Raw genomic sequence first — 23,789 nt, forward strand, 5'->3', positions numbered from 1 at the left:
CTGTGGAAGAAGCCACCCCGGGAACACGACTGCAGGCCACGGCCCTTCCCACCTCCTCCTCCTCCTCCTCCTGCTCCTCCACCCCCCCCGACCTCCCACCACCCCCCCACCCCCTGACATGGCGCAGGGCTCAGAGACACCTCAGACACTTGCTACCCAAAGTGCAAAGGGCATCAGTTGCTCCTCCAAACCGCCCCCCCTGCCCAGCAGACCGCGTTGTCCAGCCAGCCCCCGGGCCTCCCTGGGGTGCCCAGCACAAAAGTGCAGACAACCACCGGACCCTCAATCTCAGTTTTCGGATGTTTTTGCCACTCTAAGGACCCGCAGGCCAGCTGGGCCTTCTGGCAGGACAGAGAGCCCCGGAATCCGACGTGGAGAGCTGGGTGTACGTCCCCACGAGGAGGCGGTCCCCACCTCCGCGGCTCTCCCCTTGCGGGGGGGAAAAGCAGCCACGGGGCCTCAGAGAAGACACCAGGCTGGGCGCCCGCCCCACAGTGGGGGCACGTCCCCCGCAGGCCACTTAGCGCCGGCCGCCGGCCGGCGGACGGTTGGGTGGCGCGAGACGCTGCGGCCGCCCTGCTACCGGGTCCCTGGGAGGGCGTCCTGGAACCAGCGTCCACACCAAGCCCTTGGAAGGCCCAGGCGACGGAGGAGCCCCGTCAGGCAGGGGCCGAGGACGGTGACGGCCCGGGCGGGGAGGAGCGTGTCAGGCAGGGGCAGAGGACGGTGACAGGTGACAGGCCGGGCGGGAAGGAGTCAGTCAGGCAGGGGCCGAGGAGGAGACGGGCTGGGTAAGGGTTAGGGTTAGAGTCAGGGCACAAGTCACAATCGCAAAGACCTGGAAGCGACCCGAGTGCCCATCGACCCACGAGTGCGTAAATGAAATGTGGCGCGTGGACACCACGGAGTGCTATTCAGCTAGGAGGAGCAGCGGTGAGAGGGCACCTCTCGTGGTTCTCCTGGCCAGAGCTGGAACCCGTTCCAGTAAGCCAGGTAGCCCAAGAATGGACACACGAGCACCACGTGCTCGCGCTCACCAGCAAATGGGTACGAACCGATGGACACCTAAGTGGACACAGAGGAATCACCTTCATCGGGTGGGTGTCGGGCGGGTGGGGGGAGGGGATGGGCATACACCTCCATTAGGAATGGGGTGGGTGCGCACCGACTGGGGGATGGGCGCACTTGAGGCTCTGACCCGAGGGGGGAGGCTGGGAGAGGGCAACGTACCCGACCTTAACATTGGTACCCCCACAATACGCTGGAACAACATCAGAGGTAAATGAATAAGAACACAGGGGGGAGGGGGGCACGGGCAACACATGTCACCTTAATACTTGGACTCCCATCATCTGCTTGAAAAGAGAGAGAAAAGAAAATGCAATCATAGAGATAAGAGACACTTTTTAAACATAATGAATCCGAAGAGAAAAGTAAAAGGAGGCCTGTGGAGCAGGTCTGGGTGTGACTCCGGATCCCCCAACATCAGGTGCCACCACCAAAGATTCCTACGTGTAGCCCATAGAACCCCAAAAGCAACGGGACGAGTTCTGGTCACATACTCCCTCAAAATGACATCCTGGCCTTCTTCTGGAACTCCCTCCCCTCTCAGACTCTCAAGGTTTCCTCCAGCGTGTCGGTTCCCACAGAGCAGACCTTTGGTCTGAGACCTGACAGTCCAGAAGCCACGCATGCTGCCGCGTGACGGCGGTGTCGCGGCTTGGGACAAGAGGAGGCCCCACGGTGCGGGCTGGGGCGCCAGGCACCGCGGCGGGCGCTGAGGGTGGGGGTGACCCCCACCCCGGGCCGCCGACTCGCTCCCAGAAAGGGGACAGAACAAGAGGCAAAACAAAAAAAAAAAAAAGAAGAAGCCTACGGCACCCGGTATTCCCAGGCGGTCTCCCATCCAAGTACTAACCAGGCCCGACCCTGCTTAGCTTCCGAGACCAGACGAGATCGGGCGCGTTCAGGGTGGTGTGGCCCTAGACGGCGGAGGGCGCCCCTGCCCCGCTCAAGAAGCCGAGCCTCTCTGCGCTTCCCCGCCGCCTCCTCCCCCCGCCCCAGGCCCCGCGCCGGCGCTGACCCGCACCGGGCCGGGCCTGTTGAGTTCACCGGCCGGGTCCGGCGGGCTCCGAGGGACGGGGGTGACAGGCGGGGCGGGGCGGGGCGGGGCGGGCAGGGAGCGGCGGGCCGGGGTGGGGGGCTGTCTCTCTCTACACACACACACACACACACACACACACACACTCACACTCACACTCACTCACTCACACTCACACAAGATGCGCCTCCACGGCTGGACTCGCCAAGGTGGAGACCTTCCAGCCCCCTTCCTCTCCTCGCCTGGCCCACCCCCAGCTCGTGGCCCGCCGCCGCCGCCGCCGCCGCCGCCGCCGCCGATTGCGCACGCGCGGGTCGCCCGCCCTTTGACCCCAGGCAGGGGCCGCCATCCCCGACAACCCCTTTCAGCTGCGCCCCCCACCCTGTGGGTGGGCTGCCGCCTATTCCCCCGGGCCCGGGCTGGGGCACAGCGCATGGGGGAGGGGAGCGAGTGTATGGGGCGTCTCTCTCTCTCTCTAGGGATGTGTCCCATGGGTGGGGTGGCGTGGTTTGTGGGGCGCTGAAGAAATCAGTCCCCTCCATCTCCTACCTCTGGAAAACGCCCAAGCCCTTGGAGAACTGCCGGCAACGCGACCGTGGGGGCCGGGACCCTCCTCTGTGTCCTCCTGTGGCCCAGTCCAAGGGGCCTGGGCCTGGCCGGGGCTGCATTGGACCCCGACCACCCTGGCGTGTGGACTCGCTAAAAATCGGCGATTAGATATTGGATTCCAGCTTCATTGAGGTCATTTCACTAATGAGTGCACCGGAAAGAGTTTCCTAATCCATCTGTGAGGGTGGCAACTGAAAGAGAATTTTAAAGCTGACAGAATAGGCGAGGAAAGGCATAGGAGATTTCCACACCCAGTAAGGAAGCCTTTCCCGAAATGGAAGAAAGAAACGAGCAAACAGAAACACCGGTAGCCCGCCAGGATCAGAGTCTGCCCCCGAGAGAAAGTACCCTGACCAGGTTCACCCGTGGGTGGGTGGCGAGCTAGCGGCATTCAGAAGAGCGAGGCCCGCAGTCTGTGCAGAAGACACCTGCACTCGGGTGTGTGTGGCGGCACGATTCACAAGCAGCTCCAGATGTTAAGCCAAGGAGAAGCCAGGGAGTTCCCAACGCCCCAGGTGTCCTCAGCCCACGACTGGCTGCTGGGGGAATGCGCAGCCCGGCTCCTTGTCTCAGAGCCCTTGTCTCAGAGCGGGACAACCAGGAGGTGTGACGTACACCCCGGGGTTCCCAGGAGGATCAGGCTGAAGCTGGGACTTGGCCTGAAAGTGTCCCCTCGCATGGCCACCCCCTTCCCCTTCCTGCTCCTCTACTCCTGGTGCCCCTCCATCCAGGGGCCAGACCTTAAAGAGTCACCCGCAAGAGAATCCTGGTCCCAAAGGAGCCTTCTGGGGGACCCGTGCTGAGAGAGGTTGTGGGCATGGCCCGCTGGGGCTCTGCCCGACCCAGGGCTGAGAGATGCAACCTCCCAGCTCTGGGTCCCTGCAGGGGAAGCGTTGGCAAGCACAGGGCCAGTCCTCCAAAGGCCCAGGTGCAGGGAGCCCAGGCCAAGCAGCCTGTGGAAGAAGCCACCCCGGGAACACGACTGCAGGCCACGGCCCTTCCCACCTCCTCCTCCTCCTCCTCCTGCTCCTCCACCCCCCCCGACCTCCCACCCCCCCCCCACCCCCTGACATGGCGCAGGGCTCAGAGACACCTCAGACACTTGCTACCCAAAGTGCAAAGGGCATCAGTTGCTCCTCCAAACCGCCCCCCCTGCCCAGCAGACCGCGTTGTCCAGCCAGCCCCCGGGCCTCCCTGGGGTGCCCAGCACAAAAGTGCAGACAACCACCGGACCCTCAATCTCAGTTTTCGGATGTTTTTGCCACTCTAAGGACCCGCAGGCCAGCTGGGCCTTCTGGCAGGACAGAGAGCCCCGGAATCCGACGTGGAGAGCTGGGTGTACGTCCCCACGAGGAGGCGGTCCCCACCTCCGCGGCTCTCCCCTTGCGGGGGGGAAAAGCAGCCACGGGGCCTCAGAGAAGACACCAGGCTGGGCGCCCGCCCCACAGTGGGGGCACGTCCCCCGCAGGCCACTTAGCGCCGGCCGCCGGCCGGCGGACGGTTGGGTGGCGCGAGACGCTGCGGCCGCCCTGCTACCGGGTCCCTGGGAGGGCGTCCTGGAACCAGCGTCCACACCAAGCCCTTGGAAGGCCCAGGCGACGGAGGAGCCCCGTCAGGCAGGGGCCGAGGACGGTGACGGCCCGGGCGGGGAGGAGCGTGTCAGGCAGGGGCAGAGGACGGTGACAGGTGACAGGCCGGGCGGGAAGGAGTCAGTCAGGCAGGGGCCGAGGAGGAGACGGGCTGGGTAAGGGTTAGGGTTAGAGTCAGGGCACAAGTCACAATCGCAAAGACCTGGAAGCGACCCGAGTGCCCATCGACCCACGAGTGCGTAAATGAAATGTGGCGCGTGGACACCACGGAGTGCTATTCAGCTAGGAGGAGCAGCGGTGAGAGGGCACCTCTCGTGGTTCTCCTGGCCAGAGCTGGAACCCGTTCCAGTAAGCCAGGTAGCCCAAGAATGGACACACGAGCACCACGTGCTCGCGCTCACCAGCAAATGGGTACGAACCGATGGACACCTAAGTGGACACAGAGGAATCACCTTCATCGGGTGGGTGTCGGGCGGGTGGGGGGAGGGGATGGGCATACACCTCCATTAGGAATGGGGTGGGTGCGCACCGACTGGGGGATGGGCGCACTTGAGGCTCTGACCCGAGGGGGGAGGCTGGGAGAGGGCAACGTACCCGACCTTAACATTGGTACCCCCACAATACGCTGGAACAACATCAGAGGTAAATGAATAAGAACACAGGGGGGAGGGGGGCACGGGCAACACATGTCACCTTAATACTTGGACTCCCATCATCTGCTTGAAAAGAGAGAGAAAAGAAAATGCAATCATAGAGATAAGAGACACTTTTTAAACATAATGAATCCGAAGAGAAAAGTAAAAGGAGGCCTGTGGAGCAGGTCTGGGTGTGACTCCGGATCCCCCAACATCAGGTGCCACCACCAAAGATTCCTACGTGTAGCCCATAGAACCCCAAAAGCAACGGGACGAGTTCTGGTCACATACTCCCTCAAAATGACATCCTGGCCTTCTTCTGGAACTCCCTCCCCTCTCAGACTCTCAAGGTTTCCTCCAGCGTGTCGGTTCCCACAGAGCAGACCTTTGGTCTGAGACCTGACAGTCCAGAAGCCACGCATGCTGCCGCGTGACGGCGGTGTCGCGGCTTGGGACAAGAGGAGGCCCCACGGTGCGGGCTGGGGCGCCAGGCACCGCGGCGGGCGCTGAGGGTGGGGGTGACCCCCACCCCGGGCCGCCGACTCGCTCCCAGAAAGGGGACAGAACAAGAGGCAAAACAAAAAAAAAAAAAAGAAGAAGCCTACGGCACCCGGTATTCCCAGGCGGTCTCCCATCCAAGTACTAACCAGGCCCGACCCTGCTTAGCTTCCGAGACCAGACGAGATCGGGCGCGTTCAGGGTGGTGTGGCCCTAGACGGCGGAGGGCGCCCCTGCCCCGCTCAAGAAGCCGAGCCTCTCTGCGCTTCCCCGCCGCCTCCTCCCCCCGCCCCAGGCCCCGCGCCGGCGCTGACCCGCACCGGGCCGGGCCTGTTGAGTTCACCGGCCGGGTCCGGCGGGCTCCGAGGGACGGGGGTGACAGGCGGGGCGGGGCGGGGCGGGGCGGGGCGGGGCGGGCAGGGAGCGGCGGGCCGGGGTGGGGGGCTGTCTCTCTCTACACACACACACACACACACACACACACACACACTCACACTCACACTCACTCACTCACACTCACACAAGATGCGCCTCCACGGCTGGACTCGCCAAGGTGGAGACCTTCCAGCCCCCTTCCTCTCCTCGCCTGGCCCACCCCCAGCTCGTGGCCCGCCGCCGCCGCCGCCGCCGCCGCCGATTGCGCACGCGCGGGTCGCCCGCCCTTTGACCCCAGGCAGGGTCCGCCATCCCCGACAACCCCTTTCAGCTGCGCCCCCCACCCTGTGGGTGGGCTGCCGCCTATTCCCCCGGGCCCGGGCTGGGGCACAGCGCATGGGGGAGGGGAGCGAGTGTATGGGGCGTCTCTCTCTCTCTCTAGGGATGTGTCCCATGGGTGGGGTGGCGTGGTTTGTGGGGCGCTGAAGAAATCAGTCCCCTCCATCTCCTACCTCTGGAAAACGCCCAAGCCCTTGGAGAACTGCCGGCAACGCGACCGTGGGGGCCGGGACCCTCCTCTGTGTCCTCCTGTGGCCCAGTCCAAGGGGCCTGGGCCTGGCCGGGGCTGCATTGGACCCCGACCACCCTGGCGTGTGGACTCGCTAAAAATCGGCGATTAGATATTGGATTCCAGCTTCATTGAGGTCATTTCACTAATGAGTGCACCGGAAAGAGTTTCCTAATCCATCTGTGAGGGTGGCAACTGAAAGAGAATTTTAAAGCTGACAGAATAGGCGAGGAAAGGCATAGGAGATTTCCACACCCAGTAAGGAAGCCTTTCCCGAAATGGAAGAAAGAAACGAGCAAACAGAAACACCGGTAGCCCGCCAGGATCAGAGTCTGCCCCCGAGAGAAAGTACCCTGACCAGGTTCACCCGTGGGTGGGTGGCGAGCTAGCGGCATTCAGAAGAGCGAGGCCCGCAGTCTGTGCAGAAGACACCTGCACTCGGGTGTGTGTGGCGGCACGATTCACAAGCAGCTCCAGATGTTAAGCCAAGGAGAAGCCAGGGAGTTCCCAACGCCCCAGGTGTCCTCAGCCCACGACTGGCTGCTGGGGGAATGCGCAGCCCGGCTCCTTGTCTCAGAGCCCTTGTCTCAGAGCGGGACAACCAGGAGGTGTGACGTACACCCCGGGGTTCCCAGGAGGATCAGGCTGAAGCTGGGACTTGGCCTGAAAGTGTCCCCTCGCATGGCCACCCCCTTCCCCTTCCTGCTCCTCTACTCCTGGTGCCCCTCCATCCAGGGGCCAGACCTTAAAGAGTCACCCGCAAGAGAATCCTGGTCCCAAAGGAGCCTTCTGGGGGACCCGTGCTGAGAGAGGTTGTGGGCATGGCCCGCTGGGGCTCTGCCCGACCCAGGGCTGAGAGATGCAACCTCCCAGCTCTGGGTCCCTGCAGGGGAAGCGTTGGCAAGCACAGGGCCAGTCCTCCAAAGGCCCAGGTGCAGGGAGCCCAGGCCAAGCAGCCTGTGGAAGAAGCCACCCCGGGAACACGACTGCAGGCCACGGCCCTTCCCACCTCCTCCTCCTCCTCCTCCTGCTCCTCCACCCCCCCCCGACCTCCCACCCCCCCCCCCACCCCCCGACATGGCGCAGGGCTCAGAGACACCTCAGACACTTGCTACCCAAAGTGCAAAGGGCATCAGTTGCTCCTCCAAACCGCCCCCCCTGCCCAGCAGACCGCGTTGTCCAGCCAGCCCCCGGGCCTCCCTGGGGTGCCCAGCACAAAAGTGCAGACAACCACCGGACCCTCAATCTCAGTTTTCGGATGTTTTTGCCACTCTAAGGACCCGCAGGCCAGCTGGGCCTTCTGGCAGGACAGAGAGCCCCGGAATCCGACGTGGAGAGCTGGGTGTACGTCCCCACGAGGAGGCGGTCCCCACCTCCGCGGCTCTCCCCTTGCGGGGGGGAAAAGCAGCCACGGGGCCTCAGAGAAGACACCAGGCTGGGCGCCCGCCCCACAGTGGGGGCACGTCCCCCGCAGGCCACTTAGCGCCGGCCGCCGGCCGGCGGACGGTTGGGTGGCGCGAGACGCTGCGGCCGCCCTGCTACCGGGTCCCTGGGAGGGCGTCCTGGAACCAGCATCCACACCAAGCCCTTGGAAGGCCCAGGCGACGGAGGAGCCCCGTCAGGCAGGGGCCGAGGACGGTGACGGCCCGGGCGGGGAGGAGCGTGTCAGGCAGGGGCAGAGGACGGTGACAGGTGACAGGCCGGGCGGGAAGGAGTCAGTCAGGCAGGGGCCGAGGAGGAGACGGGCTGGGTAAGGGTTAGGGTTAGAGTCAGGGCACAAGTCACAATCGCAAAGACCTGGAAGCGACCCGAGTGCCCATCGACCCACGAGTGCGTAAATGAAATGTGGCGCGTGGACACCACGGAGTGCTATTCAGCTAGGAGGAGCAGCGGTGAGAGGGCACCTCTCGTGGTTCTCCTGGCCAGAGCTGGAACCCGTTCCAGTAAGCCAGGTAGCCCAAGAATGGACACACGAGCACCACGTGCTCGCGCTCACCAGCAAATGGGTACGAACCGATGGACACCTAAGTGGACACAGAGGAATCACCTTCATCGGGTGGGTGTCGGGCGGGTGGGGGGAGGGGATGGGCATACACCTCCATTAGGAATGGGGTGGGTGCGCACCGACTGGGGGATGGGCGCACTTGAGGCTCTGACCCGAGGGGGGAGGCTGGGAGAGGGCAACGTACCCGACCTTAACATTGGTACCCCCACAATACACTGGAACAACATCAGAGGTAAATGAATAAGAACACAGGGGGGAGGGGGGCACGGGCAACACATGTCACCTTAATACTTGGACTCCCATCATCTGCTTGAAAAGAGAGAGAAAAGAAAATGCAATCATAGAGATAAGAGACACTTTTTAAACATAATGAATCCGAAGAGAAAAGTAAAAGGAGGCCTGTGGAGCAGGTCTGGGTGTGACTCCGGATCCCCCAACATCAGGTGCCACCACCAAAGATTCCTACGTGTAGCCCATAGAACCCCAAAAGCAACGGGACGAGTTCTGGTCACATACTCCCTCAAAATGACATCCTGGCCTTCTTCTGGAACTCCCTCCCCTCTCAGACTCTCAAGGTTTCCTCCAGCGTGTCGGTTCCCACAGAGCAGACCTTTGGTCTGAGACCTGACAGTCCAGAAGCCACGCATGCTGCCGCGTGACGGCGGTGTCGCGGCTTGGGACAAGAGGAGGCCCCACGGTGCGGGCTGGGGCGCCAGGCACCGCGGCGGGCGCTGAGGGTGGGGGTGACCCCCACCCCGGGCCGCCGACTCGCTCCCAGAAAGGGGACAGAACAAGAGGCAAAACAAAAAAAAAAAAAAGAAGAAGCCTACGGCACCCGGTATTCCCAGGCGGTCGCCCATCCAAGTACTAACCAGGCCCGACCCTGCTTAGCTTCCGAGACCAGACGAGATCGGGCGCGTTCAGGGTGGTGTGGCCCTAGACGGCGGAGGGCGCCCCTGCCCCGCTCAAGAAGCCGAGCCTCTCTGCGCTTCCCCGCCGCCTCCTCCCCCCGCCCCAGGCCCCGCGCCGGCGCTGACCCGCACCGGGCCGGGCCTGTTGAGTTCACCGGCCGGGTCCGGCGGGCTCCGAGGGACGGGGGTGACAGGCGGGGCGGGGCGGGGCGGGGCGGGGCGGGCAGGGAGCGGCGGGCCGGGGTGGGGGGCTGTCTCTCTCTACACACACACACACACACACACACACACACTCACACTCACACTCACTCACTCACACTCACACAAGATGCGCCTCCACGGCTGGACTCGCCAAGGTGGAGACCTTCCAGCCCCCTTCCTCTCCTCGCCTGGCCCACCCCCAGCTCGTGGCCGCCGCCGCCGCCGCCGCCGCCGCCGCCGCCGATTGCGCACGCGCGGGTCGCCCGCCCTTTGACCCCAGGCAGGGTCCGCCATCCCCGACAACCCCTTTCAGCTGCGCCCCCCACCCTGTGGGTGGGCTGCCGCCTATTCCCCCGGGCCCGGGCTGGGGCACAGCGCATGGGGGAGGGGAGCGAGTGTATGGGGCGTCTCTCTCTCTCTCTAGGGATGTGTCCCATGGGTGGGGTGGCGTGGTTTGTGGGGCGCTGAAGAAATCAGTCCCCTCCATCTCCTACCTCTGGAAAACGCCCAAGCCCTTGGAGAACTGCCGGCAACGCGACCGTGGGGGCCGGGACCCTCCTCTGTGTCCTCCTGTGGCCCAGTCCAAGGGGCCTGGGCCTGGCCGGGGCTGCATTGGACCCCGACCACCCTGGCGTGTGGACTCGCTAAAAATCGGCGATTAGATATTGGATTCCAGCTTCATTGAGGTCATTTCACTAATGAGTGCACCGGAAAGAGTTTCCTAATCCATCTGTGAGGGTGGCAACTGAAAGAGAATTTTAAAGCTGACAGAATAGGCGAGGAAAGGCATAGGAGATTTCCACACCCAGTAAGGAAGCCTTTCCCGAAATGGAAGAAAGAAACGAGCAAACAGAAACACCGGTAGCCCGCCAGGATCAGAGTCTGCCCCCGAGAGAAAGTACCCTGACCAGGTTCACCCGTGGGTGGGTGGCGAGCTAGCGGCATTCAGAAGAGCGAGGCCCGCAGTCTGTGCAGAAGACACCTGCACTCGGGTGTGTGTGGCGGCACGATTCACAAGCAGCTCCAGATGTTAAGCCAAGGAGAAGCCAGGGAGTTCCCAACGCCCCAGGTGTCCTCAGCCCACGACTGGCTGCTGGGGGAATGCGCAGCCCGGCTCCTTGTCTCAGAGCCCTTGTCTCAGAGCGGGACAACCAGGAGGTGTGACGTACACCCCGGGGTTCCCAGGAGGATCAGGCTGAAGCTGGGACTTGGCCTGAAAGTGTCCCCTCGCATGGCCACCCCCTTCCCCTTCCTGCTCCTCTACTCCTGGTGCCCCGCCATCCAGGGGCCAGACCTTAAAGAGTCACCCGCAAGAGAATCCTGGTCCCAAAGGAGCCTTCTGGGGGACCCGTGCTGAGAGAGGTTGTGGGCATGGCCCGCTGGGGCTCTGCTCGACCCAGGGCTGAGAGATGCAACCTCCCAGCTCTGGGTCCCTGCAGGGGAAGCGTTGGCAAGCACAGGGCCAGTCCTCCAAAGGCCCAGGTGCAGGGAGCCCAGGCCAAGCAGCCTGTGGAAGAAGCCACCCCGGGAACACGACTGCAGGCCACGGCCCTTCCCACCTCCTCCTCCTCCTCCTCCTGCTCTTCCACCCCCCCCGAACTCCCAACCCCCCACCCCACCCCCCGACATGGCGCAGGGCTCAGAGACACCTCAGACACTTGCTACCCAAAGTGCAAAGGGCATCAGTTGCTCCTCCAAACCCCCCCCCTGCCCAGCAGACCGCGTTGTCCAGCCAGCCCCCGGGCCTCCCTGGGGTGCCCAGCACAAAAGTGCAGACAACCACCGGACCCTCAATCTCAGTTTTCGGATGTTTTTGCCACTCTAAGGACCCGCAGGCCAGCTGGGCCTTCTGGCAGGACAGAGAGCCCCGGAATCCGACGTGGAGAGCTGGGTGTACGTCCCCACGAGGAGGCGGTCCCCACCTCCGCGGCTCTCCCCTTGCGGGGGGGAAAAGCAGATACGGGGCCTCAGAGAAGACACCAGGTTGGGCGCCCGCCCCACAGTGGGGGCACGTCCCCCGCAGGCCACTTAGCGCCGGCCGCCGGCCGGCGGACGGTTGGGTGGCGCGAGACGCTGCGGCCGCCCTGCTACCGGGTTCCTGGGAGGGCGTCCTGGAACCAGCGTCCACACCAAGCCCTTGGAAGGCCCAGGCGACGGAGGAGCCCCGTCAGGCAGGGGCCGAGGACGGTGACGGCCCGGGCGGGGAGGAGCGTGTCAGGCAGGGGCAGAGGACGGTGACAGGTGACAGGCCGGGCGGGAAGGAGTCAGTCAGGCAGGGGCCGAGGAGGAGACGGGCTGGGTAAGGGTTAGGGTTAGAGTCAGGGCACAAGTCACAATCGCAAAGACCTGGAAGCGACCCGAGTGCCCATCGACCCACGAGTGCGTAAATGAAATGTGGCGCGTGGACACCACGGAGTGCTATTCAGCTAGGAGGAGCAGCGGTGAGAGGGCACCTCTCGTGGTTCTCCTGGCCAGAGCTGGAACCCGTTCCAGTAAGCCAGGTAGCCCAAGAATGGACACACGAGCACCACGTGCTCGCGCTCACCAGCAAATGGGTACGAACCGATGGACACCTAAGTGGACACAGAGGAATCACCTTCATCGGGTGGGTGTCGGGCGGGTGGGGGGAGGGGATGGGCATACACCTCCATTAGGAATGGGGTGGGTGCGCACCGACTGGGGGATGGGCGCACTTGAGGCTCTGACCCGAGGGGGGAGGCTGGGAGAGGGCAACGTACCCGACCTTAACATTGGTACCCCCACAATACGCTGGAACAACATCAGAGGTTAATGAATAAGAACACAGGGGGGAGGGGGGCACGGGCAACACATGTCACCTTAATACTTGGACTCCCATCATCTGCTTGAAAAGAGAGAGAAAAGAAAATGCAATCATAGAGATAAGAGACACTTTTTAAACATAATGAATCCGAAGAGAAAAGTAAAAGGAGGCCTGTGGAGCAGGTCTGGGTGTGACTCCGGATCCCCCAACATCAGGTGCCACCACCAAAGATTCCTACGTGTAGCCCATAGAACCCCAAAAGCAACGGGACGAGTTCTGGTCACATACTCCCTCAAAATGACATCCTGGCCTTCTTCTGGAACTCCCTCCCCTCTCAGACTCTCAAGGTTTCCTCCAGCGTGTCGGTTCCCACAGAGCAGACCTTTGGTCTGAGACCTGACAGTCCAGAAGCCACGCATGCTGCCGCGTGACGGCGGTGTAGCGGCTTGGGACAAGAGGAGGCCCCACGGTGCGGGCTGGGGCGCCAGGCACCGCGGCGGGCGCTGAGGGTGGGGGTGACCCCCACCCCGGGCCGCCGACTCGCTCCCAGAAAGGGGACAGAACAAGAGGCAAAACAAAAAAAAAAAGAAGAAGAAGCCTACGGCACCCGGTATTCCCAGGCGGTCTCCCATCCAAGTACTAACCAGGCCCGACCCTGCTTAGCTTCCGAGACCAGACTAGATCGGGCGCGTTCAGGGTGGTGTGGCCCTAGACTGCGGAGGGCGCCCCTGCCCCGCTCAAGAAGCCGAGCCTCTCTGCGCTTCCCCGCCGCCTCCTCCCGCCCCAGGCCCCGCGCCGGCGCTGACCCGCACCGGGCCGGGCCTGTTGAGTTCACCGGCCGGGTCCCGCGGGCTCCGAGGGACGGGGGTGACAGGCGGGGCGGGGCCAGGCGGGGCGGGGCGGGCAGGGAGCGGCGGGCCGGGGTGGGGGGCTGTCTCTCTATACACACACACACACACACACACACACACTCACACTCACACTCACTCACTCACACTCACACAAGATGCGCCTCCACGGCTGGACTCGCCAAGGTGGAGACCTTCCAGCCCCCTTCCTCTCCTCGCCTGGCCCACCCCCAGCTCGTGGCCGCCGCCGCCGCCGCCGCCGCCGCCGCCGCCGCCGCCGCCGCCGCCGCCGCCGCCGCCGCAGATTGCGCATGCGCGGGTCGCCCGCCCTTTGACCCCAGGCAGGGGCCGCCCTCCCCGACAACCCCTTTCAGCTGTGCCCCCCACCCTGTGGGTGGGCTGCCGCCTATTCCCCCGGGCCCAGGCTGGGGCACAGCGCATGGGTGAGGGGAGCGAGTGTATGGGGCGTCTCTCTCTCTCTCTAGGGATGTGTCCCATGGGTGGGGTGGCGTGGTTTGTGGGGCGCTGAAGAAATCAGTCCCCTCCATCTCCTACCTCTGGAAAACGCCCAAGCCCTTGGAGAACTGCCGGCAACGCGACCGTGGGGGCCGGGACGCTCCTCTGTGTCCTCCTGTGGCCCAGTCCAAGGGGCCTGGGCCTGGCCGGGGCTGCATTGGACCCCGACCACCCTGGCGTGTGGACTCGCTAAAAATCGGCGATTAGATATTGGATTCCAGCTTCATTGAGGTCATTTCACTAATGAGTGCACCGGAAAGAGTTTCCTAATCCATCTGTGAGGGTGGCAACTGAAAGAGAATTTTAAAGCTGACAGAATAGGCGAGGAAAGGCATAGGAGATTTCCACACCCAGTAAGGAAGCCTTTCCCGAAATGGAAGAAAGAAACGAGCAAACAGAAACACCGGTAGCCCGCCAGGATCAGAGTCTGCCCCCGAGAGAAAGTACCCTGACCAGGTTCACCCGTGGGTGGGTGGCGAGCTAGCGGCATTCAGAAGAGCGAGGCCCGCAGTCTGTGCAGAAGACACCTGCACTCGGGTGTGTGTGGCGGCACGATTCACAAGCAGCTCCAGATGTTAAGCCAAGGAGAAGCCAGGGAGTTCCCAACGCCCCAGGTGTCCTCAGCCCACGACTGGCTGCTGGGGGAATGCGCAGCCCGGCTCCTTGTCTCAGAGCCCTTGTCTCAGAGCGGGACAACCAGGAGGTGTGACGTACACCCCGGGGTTCCCAGGAGGATCAGGCTGAAGCTGGGACTTGGCCTGAAAGTGTCCCCTCGCATGGCCACCCCCTTCCCCTTCCTGCTCCTCTACTCCTGGTGCCCCTCCATCCAGGGGCCAGACCTTAAAGAGTCACCCGCAAGAGAATCCTGGTCCCAAAAGAGCCTTCTGGGAGACCCGTGCTGAGAGAGGTTGTGGGCATGGCCCGCTGGGGCTCTGCCCCACCCAGGGCTGAGAGATGCAACCTCCCAGCTCTGGGTCCCTGCAGGGGAAGCGTTGGCAAGCACAGGGCCAGTCCTCCAAAGGCCCAGGTGCAGGGAGCCCAGGCCAAGCAGCCTGTGGAAGAAGCCACCCCGGGAACACGACTGCAGGCCACGGCCCTTCCCACCTCCTCCTCCTCCTCCTCCTGCTCCTCCACCCCCCCGACCTCCCACCCCCCCCCCCGACATGGCGCAGGGCTCAGAGACACCTCAGACACTTGCTACCCAAAGTGCAAAGGGCATCAGTTGCTCCTCCAAACCCCCCCCCTGCCCAGCAGACCGCGTTGTCCAGCCAGCCCCCGGGCCTCCCTGGGGTGCCCAGCACAAAAGTGCAGACAACCACCGGACCCTCAATCTCAGTTTTCGGATGTTTTTGCCACTCTAAGGTCCCGCAGGCCAGCTGAGCCTTCTGGCAGGACAGAGAGCCCCGGAATCCGACGTGGAGAGCTGGGTGTACGTCCCCACGAGGAGGCGGTCCCCACCTCCGCGGCTCTCCCCTTGCGGGGGGGAAAAGCAGCCACGGGGCCTCAGAGAAGACACCAGGCTGGGCGCCCGCCCCACAGTGGGGGCACGTCCCCCGCAGGCCACTTAGCGCCGGCCGCCGGCCGGCGGACGGTTGGGTGGCGCGAGACGCTGCGGCCGCCCTGCTACCGGGTTCCTGGGAGGGCGTCCTGGAACCAGCGTCCACACCAAGCCCTTGGAAGGCCCAGGCGACGGAGGAGCCCCGTCAGGCAGGGGCCGAGGACGGTGACGGCCCGGGCGGGGAGGAGCGTGTCAGGCAGGGGCAGAGGACGGTGACAGGTGACAGGCCGGGCGGGAAGGAGTCAGTCAGGCAGGGGCCGAGGAGGAGACGGGCTGGGTAAGGGTTAGGGTTAGAGTCAGGGCACAAGTCACAATCGCAAAGACCTGGAAGCGACCCGAGTGCCCATCGACCCACGAGTGCGTAAATGAAATGTGGCGCGTGGACACCACGGAGTGCTATTCAGCTAGGAGGAGCAGCGGTGAGAGGGCACCTCTCGTGGTTCTCCTGGCCAGAGCTGGAACCCGTTCCAGTAAGCCAGGTAGCCCAAGAATGGACACACGAGCACCACGTGCTCGCGCTCACCAGCAAATGGGTACGAACCGATGGACACCTAAGTGGACACAGAGGAATCACCTTCATCGGGTGGGTGTCGGGCGGGTGGGGGGAGGGGATGGGCATACACCTCCATTAGGAATGGGGTGGGTGCGCACCGACTGGGGGATGGGCGCACTTGAGGCTCTGACCCGAGGGGGGAGGCTGGGAGAGGGCAACGTACCCGACCTTAACATTGGTACCCCCACAATACGCTGGAACAACATCAGAGGTTAATGAATAAGAACACAGGGGGGAGGGGGGCACGGGCAACACATGTCACCTTAATACTTGGACTCCCATCATCTGCTTGAAAAGAGAGAGAAAAGAAAATGCAATCATAGAGATAAGAGACACTTTTTAAACATAATGAATCCGAAGAGAAAAGTAAAAGGAGGCCTGTGGAGCAGGTCTGGGTGTGACTCCGGATCCCCCAACATCAGGTGCCACCACCAAAGATTCCTACGTGTAGCCCATAGAACCCCAAAAGCAACGGGACGAGTTCTGGTCACATACTCCCTCAAAATGACATCCTGGCCTTCTTCTGGAACTCCCTCCCCTCTCAGACTCTCAAGGTTTCCTCCAGCGTGTCGGTTCCCACAGAGCAGACCTTTGGTCTGAGACCTGACAGTCCAGAAGCCACGCATGCTGCCGCGTGACGGCGGTGTCGCGGCTTGGGACAAGAGGAGGCCCCACGGTGCGGGCTGGGGCGCCAGGCACCGCGGCGGGCGCTGAGGGTGGGGGTGACCCCCACCCCGGGCCGCCGACTCGCTCCCAGAAAGGGGACAGAACAAGAGGCAAAACAAAAAAAAAAAGAAGAAGAAGCCTACGGCACCCGGTATTCCCAGGCGGTCTCCCATCCAAGTACTAACCAGGCCCGACCCTGCTTAGCTTCCGAGACCAGACGAGATCGGGCGCGTTCAGGGTGGTGTGGCCCTAGACTGCGGAGGGCGCCCCTGCCCCGCTCAAGAAGCCGAGCCTCTCTGCGCTTCCCCGCCGCCTCCTCCCGCCCCAGGCCCCGCGCCGGCGCTGACCCGCACCGGGCCGGGCCTGTTGAGTTCACCGGCCGGGTCCCGCGGGCTCCGAGGGACGGGGGTGACAGGCGGGGCGGGGCCAGGCGGGGCGGGGCGGGCAGGGAGCGGCGGGCCGGGGTGGGGGGCTGTCTCTCTATACACACACACACACACACACACACACTCACACTCACTCACTCACACTCACACAAGATGCGCCTCCACGGCTGGACTCGCCAAGGTGGAGACCTTCCAGCCCCCTTCCTCTCCTCGCCTGGCCCACCCCCAGCTCGTGGCCGCCGCCGCCGCCGCCGCCGCCGCCGCCGCCGCCGATTGCGCACGCGCGGGTCGCCCGCCCTTTGACCCCAGGCAGGGTCCGCCATCCCCGACAACCCCTTTCAGCTGCGCCCCCCACCCTGTGGGTGGGCTGCCGCCTATTCCCCCGGGCCCGGGCTGGGGCACAGCGCATGGGGGAGGGGAGCGAGTGTATGGGGCGTCTCTCTCTCTCTCTAGGGATGTGTCCCATGGGTGGGGTGGCGTGGTTTGTGGGGCGCTGAAGAAATCAGTCCCCTCCATCTCCTACCTCTGGAAAACGCCCAAGCCCTTGGAGAACTGCCGGCAACGCGACCGTGGGGGCCGGGACCCTCCTCTGTGTCCTCCTGTGGCCCAGTCCAAGGGGCCTGGGCCTGGCCGGGGCTGCATTGGACCCCGACCACCCTGGCGTGTGGACTCGCTAAAAATCGGCGATTAGATATTGGATTCCAGCTTCATTGAGGTCATTTCACTAATGAGTGCACCGGAAAGAGTTTCCTAATCCATCTGTGAGGGTGGCAACTGAAAGAGAATTTTAAAGCTGACAGAATAGGCGAGGAAAGGCATAGGAGATTTCCACACCCAGTAAGGAAGCCTTTCCCGAAATGGAAGAAAGAAACGAGCAAACAGAAACACCGGTAGCCCGCCAGGATCAGAGTCTGCCCCCGAGAGAAAGTACCCTGACCAGGTTCACCCGTGGGTGGGTGGCGAGCTAGCGGCATTCAGAAGAGCGAGGCCCGCAGTCTGTGCAGAAGACACCTGCACTCGGGTGTGTGTGGCGGCACGATTCACAAGCAGCTCCAGATGTTAAGCCAAGGAGAAGCCAGGGAGTTCCCAACGCCCCAGGTGTCCTCAGCCCACGACTGGCTGCTGGGGGAATGCGAAGCCCGGCTCCTTGTCTCAGAGCCCTTGTCTCAGAGCGGGACAACCAGGAGGTGTGACGTACACCCCGGGGTTCCCAGGAGGATCAGGCTGAAGCTGGGACTTGGCCTGAAAGTGTCCCCTCGCATGGCCACCCCCTTCCCCTTCCTGCTCCTCTACTCCTGGTGCCCCTCCATCCAGGGGCCAGACCTTAAAGAGTCACCCGCAAGAGAATCCTGGTCCCAAAGGAGCCTTCTGGGGGACCCGTGCTGAGAGAGGTTGTGGGCATGGCCCGCTGGGGCTCTGCCCGACCCAGGGCTGAGAGATGCAACCTCCCAGCTCTGGGTCCCTGCAGGGGAAGCGTTGGCAAGCACAGGGCCAGTCCTCCAAAGGCCCAGGTGCAGGGAGCCCAGGCCAAGCAGCCTGTGGAAGAAGCCACCCCGGGAACACGACTGCAGGCCACGGCCCTTCCCACCTCCTCCTCCTCCTCCTCCTGCTCCTCCACCCCCCCCGACCTCCCACCCCCCCACCCCACCCCCCGACATGGCGCAGGGCTCAGAGACACCTCAGACACTTGCTACCCAAAGTGCAAAGGGCATCAGTTGCTCCTCCAAACCCCCCCCCTGCCCAGCAGACCGCGTTGTCCAGCCAGCCCCCGGGCCTCCCTGGGGTGCCCAGCACAAAAGTGCAGACAACCACCGGACCCTCAATCTCAGTTTTCGGATGTTTTTGCCACTCTAAGGACCCGCAGGCCAGCTGGGCCTTCTGGCAGGACAGAGAGCCCCGGAATCCGACGTGGAGAGCTGGGTGTACGTCCCCACGAGGAGGCGGTCCCCACCTCCGCGGCTCTCCCCTTGCGGGGGGGAAAAGCAGCCACGGGGCCTCAGAGAAGACACCAGGCTGGGCGCCCGCCCCACAGTGGGGGCACGTCCCCCGCAGGCCACTTAGCGCCGGCCGCCGGCCGGCGGACGGTTGGGTGGCGCGAGACGCTGCGGCCGCCCTGCTACCGGGTCCCTGGGAGGGCGTCCTGGAACCAGCGTCCACACCAAGCCCTTGGAAGGCCCAGGCGACGGAGGAGCCCCGTCAGGCAGGGGCCGAGGACGGTGACGGCCCGGGCGGGGAGGAGCGTGTCAGGCAGGGGCAGAGGACGGTGACAGGTGACAGGCCGGGCGGGAAGGAGTCAGTCAGGCAGGGGCCGAGGAGGAGACGGGCTGGGTAAGGGTTAGGGTTAGAGTCAGGGCACAAGTCACAATCGCAAAGACCTGGAAGCGACCCGAGTGCCCATCGACCCACGAGTGCGTAAATGAAATGTGGCGCGTGGACACCACGGAGTGCTATTCAGCTAGGAGGAGCAGCGGTGAGAGGGCACCTCTCGTGGTTCTCCTGGCCAGAGCTGGAACCCGTTCCAGTAAGCCAGGTAGCCCAAGAATGGACACACGAGCACCACGTGCTCGCGCTCACCAGCAAATGGGTACGAACCGATGGACACCTAAGTGGACACAGAGGAATCACCTTCATCGGGTGGGTGTCGGGCGGGTGGGGGGAGGGGATGGGCATACACCTCCATTAGGAATGGGGTGGGTGCGCACCGACTGGGGGATGGGCGCACTTGAGGCTCTGACCCGAGGGGGGAGGCTGGGAGAGGGCAACGTACCCGACCTTAACATTGGTACCCCCACAATACGCTGGAACAACATCAGAGGTAAATGAATAAGAACACAGGGGGGAGGGGGGCACGGGCAACACATGTCACCTTAATACTTGGACTCCCATCATCTGCTTGAAAAGAGAGAGAAAAGAAAATGCAATCATAGAGATAAGAGACACTTTTTAAACATAATGAATCCGAAGAGAAAAGTAAAAGGAGGCCTGTGGAGCAGGTCTGGGTGTGACTCCGGATCCCCCAACATCAGGTGCCACCACCAAAGATTCCTACGTGTAGCCCATAGAACCCCAAAAGCAACGGGACGAGTTCTGGTCACATACTCCCTCAAAATGACATCCTGGCCTTCTTCTGGAACTCCCTCCCCTCTCAGACTCTCAAGGTTTCCTCCAGCGTGTCGGTTCCCACAGAGCAGACCTTTGGTCTGAGACCTGACAGTCCAGAAGCCACGCATGCTGCCGCGTGACGGCGGTGTCGCGGCTTGGGACAAGAGGAGGCCCCACGGTGCGGGCTGGGGCGCCAGGCACCGCGGCGGGCGCTGAGGGTGGGGGTGACCCCCACCCCGGGCCGCCGACTCGCTCCCAGAAAGGGGACAGAACAAGAGGCAAAACAAAAAAAAAAAAAAGAAGAAGCCTACGGCACCCGGTATTCCCAGGCGGTCTCCCATCCAAGTACTAACCAGGCCCGACCCTGCTTAGCTTCCGAGACCAGACGAGATCGGGCGCGTTCAGGGTGGTGTGGCCCTAGACGGCGGAGGGCGCCCCTGCCCCGCTCAAGAAGCCGAGCCTCTCTGCGCTTCCCCGCCGCCTCCTCCCCCCGCCCCAGGCCCCGCGCCGGCGCTGACCCGCACCGGGCCGGGCCTGTTGAGTTCACCGGCCGGGTCCGGCGGGCTCCGAGGGACGGGGGTGACAGGCGGGGCGGGGCGGGGCGGGGCGGGCAGGGAGCGGCGGGCCGGGGTGGGGGGCTGTCTCTCTCTACACACACACACACACACACACACACACACACTCACACTCACACTCACTCACTCACACTCACACAAGATGCGCCTCCACGGCTGGACTCGCCAAGGTGGAGACCTTCCAGCCCCCTTCCTCTCCTCGCCTGGCCCACCCCCAGCTCGTGGCCCGCCGCCGCCGCCGCCGCCGCCGCCGCCGCCGATTGCGCACGCGCGGGTCGCCCGCCCTTTGACCCCAGGCAGGGGCCGCCATCCCCGACAACCCCTTTCAGCTGCGCCCCCCACCCTGTGGGTGGGCTGCCGCCTATTCCCCCGGGCCCGGGCTGGGGCACAGCGCATGGGGGAGGGGAGCGAGTGTATGGGGCGTCTCTCTCTCTCTCTAGGGATGTGTCCCATGGGTGGGGTGGCGTGGTTTGTGGGGCGCTGAAGAAATCAGTCCCCTCCATCTCCTACCTCTGGAAAACGCCCAAGCCCTTGGAGAACTGCCGGCAACGCGACCGTGGGGGCCGGGACCCTCCTCTGTGTCCTCCTGTGGCCCAGTCCAAGGGGCCTGGGCCTGGCCGGGGCTGCATTGGACCCCGACCACCCTGGCGTGTGGACTCGCTAAAAATCGGCGATTAGATATTGGATTCCAGCTTCATTGAGGTCATTTCACTAATGAGTGCACCGGAAAGAGTTTCCTAATCCATCTGTGAGGGTGGCAACTGAAAGAGAATTTTAAAGCTGACAGAATAGGCGAGGAAAGGCATAGGAGATTTCCACACCCAGTAAGGAAGCCTTTCCCGAAATGGAAGAAAGAAACGAGCAAACAGAAACACCGGTAGCCCGCCAGGATCAGAGTCTGCCCCCGAGAGAAAGTACCCTGACCAGGTTCACCCGTGGGTGGGTGGCGAGCTAGCGGCATTCAGAAGAGCGAGGCCCGCAGTCTGTGCAGAAGACACCTGCACTCGGGTGTGTGTGGCGGCACGATTCACAAGCAGCTCCAGATGTTAAGCCAAGGAGAAGCCAGGGAGTTCCCAACGCCCCAGGTGTCCTCAGCCCACGACTGGCTGCTGGGGGAATGCGAAGCCCGGCTCCTTGTCTCAGAGCCCTTGTCTCAGAGCGGGACAACCAGGAGGTGTGACGTACACCCCGGGGTTCCCAGGAGGATCAGGCTGAAGCTGGGACTTGGCCTGAAAGTGTCCCCTCGCATGGCCACCCCCTTCCCCTTCCTGCTCCTCTACTCCTGGTGCCCCTCCATCCAGGGGCCAGACCTTAAAGAGTCACCCGCAAGAGAATCCTGGTCCCAAAGGAGCCTTCTGGGGGACCCGTGCTGAGAGAGGTTGTGGGCATGGCCCGCTGGGGCTCTGCCCGACCCAGGGCTGAGAGATGCAACCTCCCAGCTCTGGGTCCCTGCAGGGGAAGCGTTGGCAAGCACAGGGCCAGTCCTCCAAAGGCCCAGGTGCAGGGAGCCCAGGCCAAGCAGCCTGTGGAAGAAGCCACCCCGGGAACACGACTGCAGGCCACGGCCCTTCCCACCTCCTCCTCCTCCTCCTCCTGCTCCTCCACCCCCCCCCGACCTCCCACCCCCCCCCCACCCCCTGACATGGCGCAGGGCTCAGAGACACCTCAGACACTTGCTACCCAAAGTGCAAAGGGCATCAGTTGCTCCTCCAAACCGCCCCCCCTGCCCAGCAGACCGCGTTGTCCAGCCAGCCCCCGGGCCTCCCTGGGGTGCCCAGCACAAAAGTGCAGACAACCACCGGACCCTCAATCTCAGTTTTCGGATGTTTTTGCCACTCTAAGGACCCGCAGGCCAGCTGGGCCTTCTGGCAGGACAGAGAGCCCCGGAATCCGACGTGGAGAGCTGGGTGTACGTCCCCACGAGGAGGCGGTCCCCACCTCCGCGGCTCTCCCCTTGCGGGGGGGAAAAGCAGCCACGGGGCCTCAGAGAAGACACCAGGCTGGGCGCCCGCCCCACAGTGGGGGCACGTCCCCCGCAGGCCACTTAGCGCCGGCCGCCGGCCGGCGGACGGTTGGGTGGCGCGAGACGCTGCGGCCGCCCTGCTACCGGGTCCCTGGGAGGGCGTCCTGGAACCAGCGTCCACACCAAGCCCTTGGAAGGCCCAGGCGACGGAGGAGCCCCGTCAGGCAGGGGCCGAGGACGGTGACGGCCCGGGCGGGGAGGAGCGTGTCAGGCAGGGGCAGAGGACGGTGACAGGTGACAGGCCGGGCGGGAAGGAGTCAGTCAGGCAGGGGCCGAGGAGGAGACGGGCTGGGTAAGGGTTAGGGTTAGAGTCAGGGCACAAGTCACAATCGCAAAGACCTGGAAGCGACCCGAGTGCCCATCGACCCACGAGTGCGTAAATGAAATGTGGCGCGTGGACACCACGGAGTGCTATTCAGCTAGGAGGAGCAGCGGTGAGAGGGCACCTCTCGTGGTTCTCCTGGCCAGAGCTGGAACCCGTTCCAGTAAGCCAGGTAGCCCAAGAATGGACACACGAGCACCACGTGCTCGCGCTCACCAGCAAATGGGTACGAACCGATGGACACCTAAGTGGACACAGAGGAATCACCTTCATCGGGTGGGTGTCGGGCGGGTGGGGGGAGGGGATGGGCATACACCTCCATTAGGAATGGGGTGGGTGCGCACCGACTGGGGGATGGGCGCACTTGAGGCTCTGACCCGAGGGGGGAGGCTGGGAGAGGGCAACGTACCCGACCTTAACATTGGTACCCCCACAATACGCTGGAACAACATCAGAGGTAAATGAATAAGAACACAGGGGGGAGGGGGGCACGGGCAACACATGTCACCTTAATACTTGGACTCCCATCATCTGCTTGAAAAGAGAGAGAAAAGAAAATGCAATCATAGAGATAAGAGACACTTTTTAAACATAATGAATCCGAAGAGAAAAGTAAAAGGAGGCCTGTGGAGCAGGTCTGGGTGTGACTCCGGATCCCCCAACATCAGGTGCCACCACCAAAGATTCCTACGTGTAGCCCATAGAACCCCAAAAGCAACGGGACGAGTTCTGGTCACATACTCCCTCAAAATGACATCCTGGCCTTCTTCTGGAACTCCCTCCCCTCTCAGACTCTCAAGGTTTCCTCCAGCGTGTCGGTTCCCACAGAGCAGACCTTTGGTCTGAGACCTGACAGTCCAGAAGCCACGCATGCTGCCGCGTGACGGCGGTGTCGCGGCTTGGGACAAGAGGAGGCCCCACGGTGCGGGCTGGGGCGCCAGGCACCGCGGCGGGCGCTGAGGGTGG

At 63.6% G+C, this 23,789-nt stretch overlaps 6 non-coding genes across 6 annotated transcripts; all 6 read right to left on the bottom strand.

Moving 5' to 3' along the window:
* Positions 1-1,869: 1,869 nt before the first annotated feature.
* Positions 1,870-1,988, bottom strand: LOC142873251 (5S ribosomal RNA). The gene has a single exon (XR_012921288.1). It is a non-coding gene; the product is annotated as a 5S ribosomal RNA (ribosomal RNA).
* A 3,544-nt stretch (positions 1,989-5,532) lies between these two features.
* Positions 5,533-5,651, bottom strand: LOC142873252 (5S ribosomal RNA). The gene has a single exon (XR_012921289.1). It is a non-coding gene; the product is annotated as a 5S ribosomal RNA (ribosomal RNA).
* A 3,552-nt stretch (positions 5,652-9,203) lies between these two features.
* LOC142873010 (5S ribosomal RNA) lies at positions 9,204-9,322 on the bottom strand. The gene has a single exon (XR_012921116.1). It is a non-coding gene; the product is annotated as a 5S ribosomal RNA (ribosomal RNA).
* A 3,547-nt stretch (positions 9,323-12,869) lies between these two features.
* On the bottom strand, positions 12,870-12,988 carry LOC142873011 (5S ribosomal RNA). Its single transcript, XR_012921117.1, has one exon. It is a non-coding gene; the product is annotated as a 5S ribosomal RNA (ribosomal RNA).
* A 3,563-nt stretch (positions 12,989-16,551) lies between these two features.
* LOC142873253 (5S ribosomal RNA) lies at positions 16,552-16,670 on the bottom strand. The gene has a single exon (XR_012921290.1). It is a non-coding gene; the product is annotated as a 5S ribosomal RNA (ribosomal RNA).
* Positions 16,671-20,207: 3,537 nt separating this feature from the next.
* Positions 20,208-20,326, bottom strand: LOC142873255 (5S ribosomal RNA). Its single transcript, XR_012921292.1, has one exon. It is a non-coding gene; the product is annotated as a 5S ribosomal RNA (ribosomal RNA).
* Positions 20,327-23,789: the final 3,463 nt, after the last annotated feature.

Source organism: Microcebus murinus, chromosome 9, assembly GCF_040939455.1.
Source record: "Microcebus murinus isolate Inina chromosome 9, M.murinus_Inina_mat1.0, whole genome shotgun sequence".
NCBI lineage: Eukaryota > Metazoa > Chordata > Mammalia > Primates > Cheirogaleidae > Microcebus > Microcebus murinus.